The sequence below is a fragment of the Leptinotarsa decemlineata genome, unplaced genomic scaffold, assembly GCF_025532065.1.
Source record: "Leptinotarsa decemlineata unplaced genomic scaffold, Ldec_3_MD MMD2_tig00001064_RagTag_RagTag, whole genome shotgun sequence".
Lineage (NCBI taxonomy): Eukaryota > Metazoa > Arthropoda > Insecta > Coleoptera > Chrysomelidae > Leptinotarsa > Leptinotarsa decemlineata.
The window spans coordinates 6,127,080-6,140,171 of record NW_027412558.1 but is presented as its reverse complement, the minus strand read 5'-3'; the positions used below and the strand labels follow the sequence as shown (position 1 = coordinate 6,140,171).

At 36.2% G+C, this 13,092-nt stretch overlaps 1 protein-coding gene across 5 annotated transcripts in view; it reads left to right on the top strand.

Moving 5' to 3' along the window:
- The window catches only part of LOC111505907 (uncharacterized), a 151,126-nt gene that overhangs the window by 49,808 nt on the left and 88,226 nt on the right, over window positions 1-13,092 (top strand). The window lies entirely within an intron of this gene.

The window sequence follows — 13,092 nt, the reverse complement described above, 5'->3', positions numbered from 1 at the left end:
ATTTTCGTGAGGATGCTACGGATAGTGTTACCGGATCTGAAACAGGATCTGATGTTGTACTTGGAACCAATTCTTCTTATCCTCTTCGATAATCCACTGATGTAGGAAAGTGCAAGCACTGGTTGTGACGGCTTTTCTTCCTTGGGAAGCTCTTGTTGTCTTTCAGTCAAAGTCTGTTCCATTATCGCTTTGGAGTAGTCATTTCGTTAAAGATCATTTTTGATGATGTCTAGTCTCTTCTCGAGACTTTCGTTCGATTGATGGTGATTGGATTCATGGTTCAGATACTCTCCCGTGTGAGTGGGTTTCTAGTATACAGATGTTTCCCACTTAGTGTCGGTCCCCTTCACTAATATGTCTAAGGATGGCAATTCGTTGTGTACTTTCTTCTCCATTGTGAAAGTGATGAAAGGTCTTACGTTGTTGATGTGTTTCAGAAAGGCGTCTAGTTCAGTATTCCCATGGTTTCATATTATGAAGATGTCGTCATCTTATCTCAACCAGACTTGCGGTTTCTTCTTGTGGGCTCCTTCAATGGCCAGAGTTTCAAACCCTCCATATATATGTCGGCAATAACTGCTGAAAATGGCGATTCCATTGGCAGTTCCTCATCGTGTGTAAAGAATTCGTCCTGCAGTTGGAAATAACGTTTTCGTATACATAATTCTAGTAATTCCATTTCTCTGTAATACGGAGGAAGGTCTCGAGAAGGAACTAGACACTATTAAAAATGATCTTCAACGGAATGGCTACTCCAAAGCGATGGTGGAAAAGACTTTGGCTAAAAGACAGCAAGAGCCTCGCAAGAAAGAGAAGCCGTCACAACCAATGCTTGCATAGAGGATTATCGGAAAGGATAAAAAGTATTAGATTCAAGTACAACATCAGAACCTGCTTCAGATCCGGAAACACCATAACAGCCTCACGAAAACCAGGTCATCAAACGCGAACAGCGATTCCAAGATACCCGGATACCCTGTAAATGCGGAAAATTATAAGAGGCCATTGAAAGTTCAGATTGCCGAACACAAGAAACACATACAGCGAGGGTGAACCAGCAAATCAGGAATAGCAGAGCATGTTTGGACCCATCAACGTAACATCGATTGGTCCCAAGCTGAGATCATACACAGGGAGAAACACTAGTTTAGAAGGAAATTCAAAGAAGCCGCATACATGTTGCCCAGCAATGTTCTCAGTCAAGCAAGCATAGAGATAGAGAAACTCATAATTGAACGAAATATGGCCAACTCTCACCATCTCCTGCTGAACAGGGAAAAGAAGAGAGGAGATAAGTGATAGTACTCAATGATCCATAAATAGTTATCTCTCGTAGGAATTAGTCCAGAATTAGCCCTGAAGATGATTGTGGATACCAGCAATCGAAACGTCGTGAAGTACCTTGGCTTGGAATCTTCTAATTCTTCATTCATATCCTTTGTTTTCATTGTTTTATACTTTACTCGTATTTTATTCCACTGTAATTCCATTTCAGGTCTGTTTTGATCAATATATTTGTTATTTTCAGCTATTTTCTTTATTTTTCATTTGTATTCGTTCTTTTTGTATATCAGACGATGTAAGTCCGAACTCATGAAATTCATCGTAAAATGTTGTCAATCACCGTCAAACTTCAATTCCTTTGTTAGACTGTTCCATATGTCAAAACTCTCATTACTTTAAAATTAACGAACATTTTCCAATTCTCATTTCATTTGAAATTCCCTTTTTCGGAGGTTGAACAGCAACAAAAATCGATAGAACGAACTCTGTGAATAATCCTCTTGTATTTTCTGTAAATTAACCTTCTTCCAATCCAATTTTCTCCCAATCTGCATTTTGTTATGGGAGAATCCCCGAACTAGATAAGAAATAAGCTCTTCGTAGGAAATATTCCCGAGGTATGTGAGAATTTCATGTAGCACCTACTCTCAGCGGTAAAGCCACAAAGTGGATCCTGAATGCCCTGCGATCCACTTAGAATCCACATTTCTCTGAAGGTTATGTAGCCCTCATTTCATTTCATGCATGCCACGAAAGGAGAATATTCTCTGCATTTGGGATTTAACATGGAAAGGAGAAAATAATAATGTGAGTCAATTCTATAAATTTACCTCTATTAATGAAGTTCACTATCCTGACAACTACTTCTAGAAAAAACTTACAAGTTTTTTAGGTTTTTGATTATTCTCATTTTGTTGAAAGGTGAAATTCCACTCATTTCACTACATTACCAATTTGTGGTTGAATACACTCGTTTCCACTGTTACATTCCTGTTATTCGTTAAAAACTGAATATAATAAATCGAAATAGTTCAAACACAACTGTGTAACAAAATGTTTGGCTTTCTACTACTTCATCTTGATACCTAAAATTTGGGAATCTTTCAAAGAACTCTATACATAAAGAAATTATTAAAAGGAATATGTGTGTTTGGTATTTTGACTACAGAAAAACCCGAAAAAACCTGCAGCTCCACATCATCTGAATTCTCAATATACTAATGTCCTCTCTTTCATAAAACAAAATGTAGGGTGTCTCCAGAGGCTCCAACAGATTCAATACATCGCCAGAAAACTTTTTGACACGACTATCGTCAAACTCAAACCAGTACGTTTCGTCTTTTACCAAGGCGTTATAATGACCAAATTCAACGCCAGAACCACAGTCATACAGTTGACTGTATGAAGATCAGATGTTGAGTCATGTTTGAAGATCATAAGTGTTATTGAAATTTCCATTTTCAGATGATTCGACAATAAGCTTTACACGAACTGGTTATTAGTCATAGGAAACGCTAGTTGAAGTTCCAGATATTCACATACGTTTTTGCTACCTCTCGAACATTTACTATAAAGTAAACCAGTGAGAATTTGTCCAGCAAATATTTACAAACACAAGACGAGACAGACATTCAATCCAGAGCGGTCAGGAGTATTGATTCTGCTATTTTTTGCTCACGAAGAGTATTTAACAAGAATCCAAGAATTCGGAACAATCCTCATGTTGTCCTGACAAGAATCTAGTGAACTTCAAATACTCCAGGAAATCGATTGGTGGGTAAAATGATACATTCTTACAAAACTGCAGCTGCATGAACAGGTGCTTGAGTTTGTTGAATAAGTAGGAATCATTCTCGTTTTCGTTCATTATTAAAACCTCGTTCTTGAAATTTTTCGTCTTGAACAAAACTTGTGGAATGCTACAGGACAACTCTCTACTGATTCGTAAGGAAGAACATATTCCACAGAATCTGCATAAGAACCATTTGTCTAGCTGCAATCCCCTCCTGGAGGGTTTCGTAGAGAGATCGATCCGGCTCTTGCTTCATGAAGCTCTTCCACATAGATGTGTAATCAAGCAAAAAAGTTACTTTCACACAAATTGGAAAAAGCCCCCCTGAAACTGCTTCTTTCATATATACATTGAATTATACAAAAACACATTCATCTACTCAGTTTGTTATCCAAACATTCGTTATGGAACTGATTCCCACAGGATTTCCACAAAATTATACTAAATGAAAGGTAAAAATTTCACTTACATGGAACATTGTCATCCTCACTGGTGGACATTGATGTTTCTCCGTAAGACACTTGCCTTGGATTATATTTTTAGCGGTGATCACTACCTTGCACTGATGAGTGGCCAAACAGCCCGAAACCGGTCTGCAAGTGTGTTCCAATAATTGAAAATCTATTGCGGCAGTTTTATCGCCAACAGCATATGCAGGAATTACTTCAGTGAAGAATTCTGCTCTGACACCTGTCGAATATAATTCAACACCCTTCGTGGTATTAGCCAGGGCAGTAGTTGTTTTCTGATAGTTGTCAGTCCATTATCCTACAGTGTAGGGAGTTGGGACTGGCCTGAACGAATTGTTCAGATGATTCGAAAAATTTAACCCTTTCAATTTGAACAACTGTGAAGTTATGAATTTTCTCATCTGTGATCGGTCTCAAGGTGGAGACTTATGAATCTGGTTGAGCTTGTCTGGTTGGTGGTTGTGAGTTACAGATCATTTTGGCAACTTATTCAACAAGAATACTTTCTTCTATAGTTATAGAAAAAAATTACAGAATTCTCATTTCCTGAATTTCAATGTAGATGCATTTAATAAAAAAAACACGGTGCAGATTATTCCAATTCAGTTTTTTGTGTTTTATAAATAGAGACAATCTCGCCCAGCGAAATATAAAAAGTTTAGTAGCTGTATATGTTTGTAGTTGTTGGGCGAATTCATAACCATTGTAATGAAAACAAAGTTTTAATGTTTTTGTCGTTTTCTTTTCATTTGGCGGTGTTGATGCATATGTTTATGCGAGTATTATTACGAACCGTTGTCTGTTTTTAGCATACCATAAACAGTTTCATTTCAACTACCGCGAACGAGTTTTTCATGATTTGTGGCTCATAAATTTTCATTTGAATCTATTTCGTAAGGATTTTGACAGCTCATTCGGGATTGATAACAATATTTCATCACAACGACAAATGTTTTCTGAAATTTCATTGAACACATTGTTGAAATTAAAATGAAATAACGTATGAAAGTGATTATTTGGATATATGTGATATCGAAGGGAATAATATTTCATTTATGACGAATAAAATATGATGTAACTGTAGAAAAAAACATAAAAATAATGAAAATATTGTTGATTACTCCAAAATATTGATAAAAATCTAACAGTGCTACAAAGATTATCCGTCAAATTTAATTATTCCAAGTTGTTCCTTTCTGATGTGGAAAAGAAATTCTGAACTCTTAAAATCAACACTTGGTAAAAATTCATTTGAAGGTCTGGAAATGGATTGTTGAAAAAAATTTACGGGACGTGTACCAGGTGCAATAATACTTTGAGCTCCAGTCAGCTTTCAGATACTTGGATACAAGGTGGTTGAAGAAGAGAAACCGTAAAGCGCTGCAAAGCTAGGCTTCATCCTCTGATATATTCCGTAGAGAAGTATGGAAATTTCTGTGGTGTTTTAACCAAAGACCGCTTGATGTTTATGGAAGTCTATCACCTCATCAGTATTACCACTTTTCATCTGAAGACACTGGAAAAAGTCACAGATTACTGTGACTTCTTTCCGTAGAGAGCATTCCTTCTACGAATCTTCTAAATTCATAAGCAATGTTCTGTAGTGCCTTGCTGGTGATATTAAAAAGACTTCGGACATAGAGTTAACTCCTGTTGTCCCGTTGTCACATCTATAGAGTATTTGGGCAGCAAAACAAGCAAGAAATACTGGGTTTCTGTAAACGAGGCAGAGTCCCATTAACCAGTTCATTCTGGAGTGTCAAAGCCGATGAAGTGGTAAAAGTGCCAATTGTTATAGAATAGAATAGAAATTCATTTATACTGAACAACAAACAGAATGGTTCTCACTTACATGATGCATAGTTTTTTTCAAAAGTTCCTTACATATAGTATTCATTGAGTACCATTGATACAGTTAAAATCAATATAAAATATAACAATATAAAACAATAAATAATAAAATAACCGTAAAAAGATTCAGACACATTTGAGCATTCGGAGGAGTTGTCCCTCTGTAATACTGAATAAATCCAGTTCACAGTTCCTCGCCATTGTTGAAGAGGAGACCAATTGTTTGAGATACGAAATAGATTATCTCTTCTTCTCAGTCTTACGTCAGGTACAATAAAATCAATAGTATTGAGAATTTCAGGTACTTTCAGTTTTCTAAGAATGTTATAAACAAAAATTACCTTCGAGGACTCACGGCGGTCTTTCAATGGTTGCATGTTAAATTCTTGTAATTGGCTAGAATACGATATAAATAAAAGCCAAATATTGTGTTTTCTGAAAAAGAGTGTTCTCAGTAATCGTTTCTGAACTTTTTCTATAGTTTCAGTATATAAAAAGGTCTTTGAATTCCAAATGACACAAGCATATTCCAGCTTAGAACGAACAATGGAGTTAAAGAGTAACAAAAAAGTATCGTGATTGAATTCACGGCTAGATTTTAAGACAAAGCTCATTTTTCTATAACATTCGGATATTGAGTATTCAATGTGCTGAGAGAAACTGAACACACCAGTAAAAATGATCCCGTGATCTTTCATCTCATTGATTCTCTGTAAATTGGTATGATTAATGAAATAGTCCTTGATAGTAGGTGACTTCTTTCGTGTGAAACTCATTATTTTGCATTTATATTCGTTGAGAGATAGGTCAGATACTGAAAAGTAAGTAGATAGATTATTGAGATCATCTTGAAGCATATCAGAATCTGTTTCGCTTCCGATTCTTCTAAACTGCTTGAAATCATCGGCATGTAGGAGAAATTAAGAATGCCCGATATACCGAGAAATGTCATTGACAAATAACACGAAAAGGAGAGGTCCCAAAATCGAGCCCTGCGTAACTTCCGAAGTAGCGGTGAATTTGAAGGAAGATACCTTGTTGAACTGTATGAACTGTATTATGTTGGATAGATAGCAGTGAAAGAAATCAAGTGTGTTGTTTGTGAATGTCAATGTCAGTGGTTGCTTTAAAAAGTCATAGTAAGCGTTGATAAAGTAGGCTGGGATGCCATCGATTCCAATGGATGCTTTGGGTTTCAGTGTCTTAATAGCATTATCAACCTCTTGTTCCTTGTATCACCAATTTCAATGATGTCTAGGTCATACTCAGGAACTAGTGTGTGGTTCAGAAGAACATAGGCCACCAGTGTTGACAAGCGGTACACCCAGGATACTTCAATAAATGGCTGTAGTAGAAGTGGAGAATTGTGATATTATCTCAGAAAGGGAAAACATCTGCTTAATCTATGACAGCGTGTATAAAATTGTTCAGGCGCTTTCCGAACCCAAAAGGTATAATTCCACTCCAGGGTTAGTGCAGTTGAGATATTTCCCAAGAGGTTTGAAACCAAAATATCAACTTCACGGTTACTTTTACATCGATATTGTGGTGAAACTGAAACAAACATAAACACAGGACTAGTTAGTGGAATTGTAATGACTAGGATGGTTCACAACGAATCACGTAAAAATTTCTACGTGCTTTGTTGTAGTTCTAGAAATGATGACAAATCTCCTCAAGACTTCAAACAAAACCCAACGCTTTAAGAGATAGATGGGTGGCTATATATTACTATTAGGGAGATAGAATGTAAAAAACAAAAACTTCGTGAAAATATGCTCTAGTGATTATTTCAAAATAAATGAAGGGGTTGATGTGGAAATTGAAGTAATGAAATTCAAACGTTTCAAAACCCTTGAAAAAAATCCATCCATAAACTCCGAATAACAGAGCATAATCTAGAGATATGTCTCCCTCATCAACCTCAAGAGAGGCACCAGGAGTACCAGAATCAGTGATTCATCAAACAACAGTTGTCTTCCTCTGAGATGTCACTGAAAACGTCTAGTCTCAATGGTAAAATTGGCACCTTCGGCATGGAATGAACCCAAATAAAACTCGTTCCTCATATCCATCTATATTTATAAATGAGAAAGTCACTCACCTTACACTCACTCGATCATCTCTGTTTCTCCGCACTGGTAAGTCCTAGGAAGCCTCAATTCAGTATATCGGTGCTTCTTAGGTCTTAGATGCGCACTAAAGAAGGATTTTCAAATATTCCAACTGGGGCGACCCTCGTGGGGATGAAAGGGGCGCGTTCCCATATGGAAATTACCTTTTCGTCACAGATCTTTTATACCCTTATATTTTCGGAGACTGAAATTCTGTATGTAGGTTCATTTTATGTTGTAAATGTGCAATGAAGTAATATAGTTGCAAGAGTTTCAGCACGAAATCCCATGTATTTTCTTATGGAGCTTCATTCTGGTGATTTTTGGCCTTTGAATGAAAAAATAATTAGCCTATGTTATTTTTAAAGAAGTTTATGTCTTTTAAGCTGATAGATTTTTCACTTACTCTGAAGATAATCTGATTGAATTGAAGACTCTCGTTTGATAATCCAAATGTAAGTTTTGGGTTTCTGAAGTTCCTGAAGCCCCAATTGAAATTCTAACGGAAGTATGGAATTTGATGAAATTTGTTTTTGACCACATTGTTTTAATCAATCAATCAATCAAACATTTATTGAATCAGTTTTCATTTACAATCACATTAGGCAAACATCATCATAAAATACTGGCTCATACAACAGGTCAAACTATCATAAAAAAACAAATACAAAGCATAACTTAAAGAAAAATAAAATTACTAAGCTACAATCAAATTATGATTATGATTCAAGGAGAAACTCATCCACAGAGTAGTATGCTTTCTGCAATAGAAAAACCTTAAGCTTCCTTTTAAAGACATTGATGTTTGAGGACTTAATGGTATTACTAAGCTTATTATATAGTTTAATCCCACAGCACATGGGGTGATTCTTCCATACTGTCAATCTACTATGTGGCTGATAAAGTTGAAGGTTATTTCTGGTGAAATGTTCATGGATTAGCTCATTTCTAGGAATAATTGGAATATTGTCTACATGCATCTATAGTAAACTGAAAAGATGAAGTTTGTTATTTTGGACAACTTTGTTGATTTCTATTCTTGCAAGAACTATTTATTATTTGGCATCCCAGGCATCATCTAACATCACCACGTAGGAATGCTGGGTCTTCTAATTGAAACCACAAATGTGCGGTTAGCTCCTGTTGGTGACACCGTGCATATGTGATGTTTTTTCATTTTTGTTAACCAGTTGTTGTACATCTTTGCAATTGGCTGCACCGCGCTGATGAAGCCAATAGCCAGAAACACGTGTCCGCGGTTTGCCTCCATGTTTCTTTAGTGTCTTGTCCACGAATTTCCCCCTTTTGATGTATATCATACACACTCGATAATAATCTATATCTATGTATTTATATCCTGGACCCGGAAGTCACGCAGGTAGCTATAGCTGCCTACGTGGTGATGTTAGATGATGCCTGGGAATGCTGGGTCTTCTAATTGAAACCACAAATGTGCGGTTAGCTCCTGTTGGTGACACGGTGCATATGTGATGTTTTTTCATTTTTGGTAACCAGTTGTTGTACATCTTTGCAATTGGCTGCACCACGCTGATGAGGCCAATAGCCAGAAACACGTGTCCGCGGTTTGCCTCCATATTTCTTGAGTGTCTTGTCCACGAATTTCCCCCTTTTGATGTATATCATACACACTCGATAATAATCTATATATATATATATATATATATATATATATATATATATATATATATATATATATATATATATATATATATATATATAGTTCGCATCTGAAAGTACCTATATTAGTTTTCGAAATATTTAGAGAAAGACGATTTGAATCACACCAATTTTTCACTGTCATCATATCGTTGGATATGATTTTAGTTAAATCGTTTGCATTGTCCGATTGCCAAAGAATGGTAGTATCATCTGCAAATAGTGTGAATTTCCCTGAAATATTTATACTTGTCAAATCATTGACGTAGATGAGGAACAATGTTGGCCCTAGTATTGAACCCTGAGGTACACTCTTATGTATTTTTACAATTTCTGAGCGGTGGTTTGTTTCCATCATCAGGCTACGACCTGACAAATATGAGCTGAACCAGCTCAGTATCACTCCTCTGAAACCGTAATAAGGAAGCTTCCTCAGCAGTATTTCGTGATCCACACAGTCGAAAGCCTTCCAGAAATCGCAAAATACTGCAGCAGCAACCTCGCCACTATTGATTCCAGTATAAACTTTTTCCATGAGTGAGAAAATTGCATTATTAGTGCCTTCACCACTTTGAAAGCCAAACTGTTCTTCATTGATGATTTTATGTTTTGACAAAAATACAGTTATCCTCAGCTTGACTAGTTCTTCTATAAGTTTTCCTAATGTGGGAATTAGGGAAATAGGCCGATAATGCGAGGGGTCGTCCTGATTTCCTCCTTTATATAGTGGTATTACCAATGATACCTTCAGGAAATCAGGAAATTTTCCTGATTGAAATGATGCATTAATAATATTGGTCAAGAGTTATCTGGGAGATTTTTCAAAATGTTTGCTGTAATGTCGTCGTAACCAGATGACGACTTTTGTCGTCTAAGTGTAAATAGTGGTGAGCCACAATAAACCGTTGCGGGTTGCGGTGGAGGGTCGAACAGAATCACTCACTTTAGACCTAACCTAACCTAATATTTGGATCGTATCACAGTTCTTCAGCTTTTGTGGAAGAAATATTTTTTTCTTGAATCGCACTCAATGGACGTTACCATCTTTTTAAAAATATTGTAAGTCATTTTAGAAAGAAAATACGTCGCAAATGAAATGATGCTCTGTAGATTGGCAATTGAACATTAAGATTGATTTGTATTTCTCACGCGTAATGAGAAGTTCGAGCATGCGATGTGTTTGATACAGTATAAATAGAATAACGTATCAAAATAATTAAATTCGACCTACCTGTGAAAACACTGATAAAAATAATGTTATCATTGGAAAATTGTAATTAGAAATGACCCAATTATTGTTTACATGTAAATTTCATTTCCACCCTCGTGAATGTTACTGAAATGGAATACAGAACTTGAAATGAAATACAGAGCAAACATTTGTTCAATTAACAGAGGCAAGTTGGTTCATTTTGATACAGTTATTACTCACTCTGTGTGTGTTTTCTTTAGAAAAGTATTCTCACAGTGACTTATAGCTTTGCTATGAGTCATTGTAAGAGTCACTGAGGGTGAAAAAAAGCTTTCGTCTAATTTTTACTGAGATTTTCATTTGTTAAGGCCGGTTTCGATTTATTAAACTATTCTCAAATGAACTTGAGAAGAGGCGACGGACTAAGTATTTCAGTCTTTCTTATAGCTTATACTACATTATTGAAACTAGTCCTACCCCATTCGTATGCAAACAACAGGTAGTCGGATTTCATTTATGTTAGTTTTTTCTTCCTATGTATATTTACATGAATTTCCACTACCACATACTATTGAGTAGTGATTTTGAATGTTTTTTACTCTAAAGTATTTGTGTTTCTTCTAACGAGATAACGTGAATTCTTTTTTATAGTTGGCTGATATGTCCTTGGTTTGTTAAAAGTGATTACTTTTTTTTGTATCCAGAAAACTAATATACAGATTCACAACACAACAAAAAAATATTTTTTGAATGTTTCCTACACTAAATTGGTCAATTTCTACTAATTTTGGTGTGATAAAAACGAAAATAATAATGAAAAATTTTTATCAGCTCTGGTTTCTGAGATACACAGTACCTAATCTTAAAGAGTAGTTATACTATACGTGAAAAGTGAAAGTACATAAAACAATATTGTTATGTTTCTTTTAGAATATTTTAAGTACAAAATTAATAAAAAAAAACATTATTCTTAGTGTTTTGACAAATAAAAGAAGTTTGTACCACCAAATTTCAATTAGGTCCATCCGATTTATTGTAAGATCGCTGTCGTTTAGCTTGTCTTTTATAACACACTTCTGGAGCATCCCTACACACAGACCAGCAGTAGTCTGCAAGCATTGCTTCATTCCAATGGCCCTGATATCTCTGTTCCATTAAGGCAATGTCTTGATGGAATCTTTCTCCATGTTCGTCACTCACAGCTCCACAGTTTTGTGGGAAGAAATTAAGATGAGAGTGAAGAAAATGCATTTTTAAGGACATGTTGCATCCAAGTTGGTGGTAAGCTTGAAGAAGCTCTTTAACCAATGCTGTGAAGTTATCATCTCTTTTGTTACCTAAAAACCCATGTACAACCCCCTTAAAGGCTTCCCAGGCTCTTTTTTCATTTCCTGTTAAAATCATGTCAAAAGCAGGATCATTTACGATTTCACGGGTTTGAGGCCCAATAAAGATGCCTTTCTTGACTTTAGCATCACTCAACCTGGGAAACTTTGCTCTCAAGTACTTAAAAGCTTGTCCTTCCTGGTCCATGGCCTTCACAAAGTTTTTCATTAGTCCCAACTTAATATGTAATGGGGGAAGGAGAACATCCTTAGGATCTACAAGAGGCTCGTAAACTACATTTTTCTCATTAGGGTTTAGGTCTCGTGTAGGCCAGTTCATTTTTGTATAGTGAGATTTTCTATCCCGACTGTCCCACAGACACAAAAAACAACAGTACTTGGTGAACCCTAATTGCATTTCTAGGAGTATAGCAATGACTTTCAGATCACCACATATGTGCCACTTGTGTTGTTCATATTTGATTGATTGGAGAAGTGTTTTCATATTTATATACGTTTCCTTCATGTGAACTGCATGACCTATAGGAATAGAGGGTAGCTGATTTCCATTATGCAGAAGTACAGCTTTTAAGCTTAGTTTTGAAGAGTCTATAAACAGTCTCCATTCAGATGGAGTGTGATCCAACTTCAAGCAGTCCATCAAACCATTAACATCAGAACAAACTACGAGGTTTTCTTTTTTCTCAAAAAAAGGAAGCAAATCATTTTGACGCTGTCTGTACTGAGATATTTTCACATCATGTTTTAGAAGATTCCACTGTTGTAGTCTCGACCCTGACAGCTCAGCCTTTTCCTTAGACAAGCGAAGATCTCTTATAAGGTCACTCAACTCTGCCTGACTAATTCTGTGTGGATCACTAGACCTATCGCTTACCTCAAAATCAGGGTCATAGGATGTAGAAAGATGGGTTGCTCCTTCTAAACAGTCTTCATCACATTCCTCTAAAATTTCATAGTTTTGGGGTGGAGAAGGGACTGGTAAATTGTCTGAGTGTGGTACAGGCCGAAGAGCAGATGGGAGATTAGGGTATTTAACCGTTCCTCTTTTCTTCATAGATAAACCTTGCTTAATGGGAGGAGTTAAGCAGAAATAACAGTCGTCTGTATGATTGGTAGGCTCACGCCAAACCATAGGTACTGCAAAAGCCATTGCCCGGTTTTTATTTTTCAGCCACTCTCGCAATATGACGAAACAAGAATTACAACATATATGAGGAGCCCATGATTTATCTTGGTCCCCAACTTTCACACCAAAATAATGTTCATAGGCTGCCTTAACGATAGGTGTCATTTTACGTTTCTGAGCCTTAAATGTTATTTCACCACATATATAGCAAAAGCTATCGACAGAATTCACACACTTTCG